The 5,320-nt window shown below is 37.7% G+C and overlaps 1 long non-coding RNA gene across 1 annotated transcript; it reads right to left on the bottom strand.

Moving 5' to 3' along the window:
* Positions 1-1,069: 1,069 nt before the first annotated feature.
* LOC133019190 (uncharacterized) lies at positions 1,070-4,661 on the bottom strand. Its single transcript, XR_009682863.1, has 5 exons — positions 4,496-4,661; positions 3,542-3,687; positions 3,032-3,190; positions 2,795-2,890; positions 1,070-2,065 (listed from the first exon to the last, which is right to left on the bottom strand). It is a non-coding gene; the product is annotated as an uncharacterized LOC133019190 (long non-coding RNA).
* Positions 4,662-5,320: the final 659 nt, after the last annotated feature.

The raw sequence follows: 5,320 nt of genomic DNA, 5'->3' as shown, positions 1-5,320 counted from the left end.
AATTTGTGGTTCTTCTCAAATAGGTGTAAATCATGCAAGTTGATTTCTTGAAGATTATGTGACATGATGACATTTTGTTTTAATATTGTATTCACACCCTCCCTCACATTTTTTTTAAAAAGATATTAATTATGAATATGATAATGTTTCTCTGGCACGTTGTGGATAAAAAGGTGTTAAAACTCATGTGTATCTCACCTCAGTGGTAAAATACCTTCACTAACCAACAGGTTATCGGAAGAAAAAAGAATCTGTGTATTGATTCAACAGCTGAAAAGGCATTTTCTATTCATAGACTAATTAAACAGCCATCCCTTCACTTTTTACTCCTCCAATTCCATTAACCTCACCCTCCCCTCTGGCACCCATCACCCCTCTCACCGCCTGCTAACCCTGTTCGCTTTATTCTCCTCTCATCATTTCTGCTTCAGCTAAGACACCATCATCACCTTTCCGTGCACGTCCATCTTTAGGCACGATTGTGCAGTGATACAAACTGGGGTTGTAAAAAATTTAAATCGCCAGTGTTAATATCCACAGGATGGTTTCCCTGCCAGTGAGCCACTTTAATAAGCCTGTTCAGACTGTTATAGATTCAGCTGGCAGCGGCGGTGCCATGTACAAACAAATAATCCAAGTCTATTAAAAAAGGTAAACATTATTACAGCGTACACTGTAAAAAAAGAAAAGTTGACTCAACTTAAAAAAGTAAAGCAACCAGCTGCAACGCTTTTTTGAGTTGACCTCACTTAAGGGCTTGTGAGTTGTGTCAACTTAAATAATTAAGTTCACTCAAAATGTTATATAGAGTAGCTCTGAATGGTGATGTTCTGTTAGACTAACTTAACATCTCCATTCAGAGCTACTCAAATCTACAAGTTAGGAATACTAGATTATATGCATGCTAATGATTTGAAAACATACATCAACAGAACTGGATAGTTTCAGTCGAGAGAACTTAAACTTAAACTTGAAATGCTTAGTTAACTCAACTTTGCTGCCCATCAGTTGAGCTAACTCAAGTTTACTCTATTCATACTGTTGTGGAAATTCAATAATAACAGCAAAATTCTATAAAGAATCTGTTTATTAAGAACACAGGGGTTAACATTATATACATCCAATAACTACAAAAAAGGCAACATTGAAATTGCAGCAGCAGGGATGCTTAAGTGAACTTGGTAACATTATACAATTATTTTCAAAGATAGAATATGTAAACACATAACAAAGTGCAGAACCAGCTCTCAATACTTTAGCTATAATATAGAAAACAGTATGATTGACACTATGAATCACAAAACATGTGTTAGTCAGATACTTGAGGAAACCACTGGCCAAACCCAGCAGTGAAGAAAGTGCATCCATAAAAAACATGTAACAAGACACAAACGTGTTCAGTTGCAGAGATAACCAAATCCAGCACTTAGTAAACACTAACTTCCAATGGGAACATGGGATTCGTAGCAACACTACACAAACTTGTGTAGCTACTACTGAACTTGAAAACATATTTTGAGGAATAAAGTGACATGTCTATAGAAAGTGCATCCATAAAAACGTGTAACAAGACACAAACGTGTTTAGTTTCAGAGACAAACAAATCCAGCAGTTAGTAAACACTAACTTCAAATGGGAACATGGGATTTGTGTAGCTACTACTGAACTTAAAAACATATTTTGAGGAATAAAGTGACATGTCAATGTGTGCAAATATGTGCATTGAACACATGTCTATGTGTCATGGTATCGGGCTACTTTAACAAGTTGTTTTTCAGAGCCTGAACACGGGCAGAACACTCAGTGCCAAGGTTCATAAAAATCTTTTGAAGGGCCTCAAAAGTGTACCTCAACCCTTTGGGGTAGTCCAGGTTGAGGTTGTAGATGCATCCAAAGAGAAGGACAATGGCTGTACTGATGTCAGAGATGTCCTCCACAACAACCTTTTCCTCGATGACAAGGGCAATGTTGATTGTTCTGGGCATTGAGTGAGCTCTCCCAACATCATCTTCAACAATGGTGACTATGCCAAGTTGAACACCTGCAACGGACGTTTCCTCCGAGTCTGTATCATAGAGAAAACAAACAGACATTACTTAAATTTTTAATGTTTTCATCACCACATTTATAAATAAATTATATACCCCTGCCCATGAGTAAAGTGACATGCACCTTTATGAGTTAAACTTTGAGTGCAAGTGACCACTGTTCAAAATATGAAGAAATTTCCTAACGACAAATTTAAGATACATTAAAAAATACAATTTGTAAGGCCACCAGATAAATTTTGACCACCCAGATGTCATCAATTAATCCATGTGAAGGGATAATTTGTGCGAAATCTGGCATTTTTTTTCTAAAGGTGCTCTTAAAATTCAGCTGGTGTGCAGTTTAAAAGGTGTGGGATAATCCTTTGATTCCATAAGTGTTAACAATCCAAAAAGGATGGACAATATCTCACCCTGACAGTGCATATAAAATCGGCCACAATCCAAACACTAAAACTTGCAGCAAAATTTACTGATTTAAGGTTTTTTTTAGGTCAACCCTCATAGATGACCTCTTGATAATGTGTTTTTACTTTTATTGTTAAAGATTTCAGCCTTAATTAGGGATAACTACTTATATTACATTAAAGGGAATATAAATAAGTGGTTTTATTGCATATTCCTATCAAATGAATGCGTTTGCTCCTTAATCAGAGATGTACTGGCCCCTTGTATATTTATATTGGCCCAGCTATTAAAAAAATGGAAGAAAAAAACTTCAATGGTATAAACCGAAGTATTCTTACCAGACATGTCTTCAGGACGTTGCCTGGATTCTCCCTCAAATAGAGAGGTAGACCTCGGAGAGCTGTGGCCTTCCTTTGTGCAAGCACATTGGTTGTCTGAAAGACACAAATAAAGTTAAAAAAAATATATACCATGGCCTGAAAATACAATCACACCACACCTATTCACAATTTATGTTAATGTCTGTTTGCAATTGCACTCTCAGAAAACCTTAATTTATCTCCTACTTGCATTACCTGTTCATCAAGGTTGTCAAGGAGGGCCTTTAAGTCCTTTCCTAGTGTCCTGCTACGTGTTCTGTAAAGCTTTATCAGGTTTGAGGCGTGTGCATCCAAAGATGTGAAGAATGTCTTCTTTAGATCCACTTGAGTGATTCAAAAAAACTCAGCATATATCTAAGAGAGGAGAAATAACAGTATTAGTGTTAATACAGACTCCAATTACAGAAGGTGCCAATATTGTACAGTTATAAACTAAAAAGGTTTGCTACATCCGGAAGCTGAGCAGAATGGTGGAATTGGTAGAGCATTTAGGACATTACACATTATATAAAAAAAAAATCTTACCAACAGTAAACAGTAAACAATAAACAGTCACATGCTGCCTCAAATGAGTCCTTAGATGGGCTATGTATTTCTTTGGGGCACAGATGTCTTTAAAGTCACACAATTGACAAAAAAAGGTGACTTCTACTTCAGTTTTTCTGGACTTTGTGTGTACTCTTGAAAGGTGGCCTTTTAACCCACCGCTTGTTTTGAAAGTGCAGCAGCAGTCAGTGTACAGGCACGGCAGTGGCCAGAAGCGTCCCCGGTAGTGGCAAAGTCGGTAATGCTTGAGGAGAATATCCTGATTAGGGTGCGAGAACTTGCACTCCTTACACTGCATCCAAATCCTGTGAAACAAGGAAAACACATTTACTTTATGAGTTTAACACCACCCAAATGAACAAACTCAATTTGGCTGAGGCAGAGGTAGGCAACCTTTACATCAAAAGAACCATTTTGCCCACTCTTCGCCCAAATAAAATTTGTCTGGAGCTGAGAAACATATTTGATAAGAAAGCTTATAAAGTTGCATTTATGAAATTATAGAACAATAAAGAACTGTTGACTTTTATAGCTATTTTTACCTGTTACAAAGGAAAACACCAAACTCTTATGAAGAGAAGAAAAATACAGAGGCAAGTGTAGGTGTACTTTGAAATAAATTAAACACAGAACTATGTAGGGCTATTTGAGTTACATTTCCCCATATTTGTGGGAAATGTATGAAATAAGAAGTAGTTATTTTGAAATAAATAACACGTGAACGAGCTCTGTATGAAAGCTTAATTGTTAAATTCACCGTTATGCTAAGATTCAAACAGAAAAGACACCAACAGACGACACATACCCCAGTATACACAAGGAGAAGATCATCAAAATTTACCATTATTTTATTGATAACTCAACTTAACACGTTGGTAGTTTATAAACGTAGCACGGTGGTTTGGGTGGGGTTGGTCTACAGATAACTTAAAGTAAGCAAACACGTGGCTTTCACATGTAGCTGAAAGTTAGCAAACACGTGGCTTTCACGGGTAGCTAACAGGTAGATTTTATGGATAGCTTACACATGTAGTTTTGTAAACGTTGTGAATCATTGCATTCGAAAGACAACGGGTCGCAGAATAACCAGTAAAATAGCGGCGGGAGTCTTACCTAGTTAGTGCTGGAAGAAAGTGAGGAGGACACGCAGCCGTAGGACATGCGGTCGGAGGACATCAGTCGACAAAACTTGCCGTCGGGCGATATCAGGCGGCGGAACTTGCGATAGAAGGACGTGAATCTGATCAACTACACCCCAACATGTCCGGACAAGCCCACTCTACCTGGGAGCGCTGGGCTGGCGTCTCAAAACACGAGTGCGCAGTGACGCTGACTACGTCATGACGTCGCTTTCCGGACGCGGAAGCCACGCTGAAGCGCCGTGCAGCGCTTGCTCCAACATTAACCAACATTGTCCCATCATTAATCTTTTTTTTCACTGCACTTCTCCACTTCAATTATTAATTTAATGTCATCCATGTTGAAGAAGTTCTCCGCTGTTTGCTCCGTTAAATGTCGGCTGTCGAGGGTAAATTACGTATTCTCCACTCAAGCCTGTGTGGAGAATACGTAGCCCCACTCTCTCTTTTTATCTTTATCACTGCTTGTGTGGCTGCAGTGGATGGGCATATTGGGACATTTAATAATGTGGTTGGTAAAAGTGGTAAAATTGAAACTCCAAGACGACAGAAGGTGAATACAAAGTAAGGGGTAAAAAGAAATCTGAACATGCTATATATATATATATATATATTTTATATGTGTGTGTAAATGTGTATAATAATAATACAAGACATAAATATATATGTTCACATATGTATATATGTTTGTTTGTGTGTGTGTGTTTATATATACATATCTAAGTAGATATATTCCATATATAAATGCATTCATATCATTCAATCTGAACTTATATTTGCATCCCGGAGCTGGCTAAGC

Source organism: Limanda limanda, chromosome 14 (assembly GCF_963576545.1).
Source record: "Limanda limanda chromosome 14, fLimLim1.1, whole genome shotgun sequence".
NCBI lineage: Eukaryota > Metazoa > Chordata > Actinopteri > Pleuronectiformes > Pleuronectidae > Limanda > Limanda limanda.
Note: the sequence above shows the minus strand (reverse complement) of the source record. Positions and strands in the feature narration are given on the sequence as shown.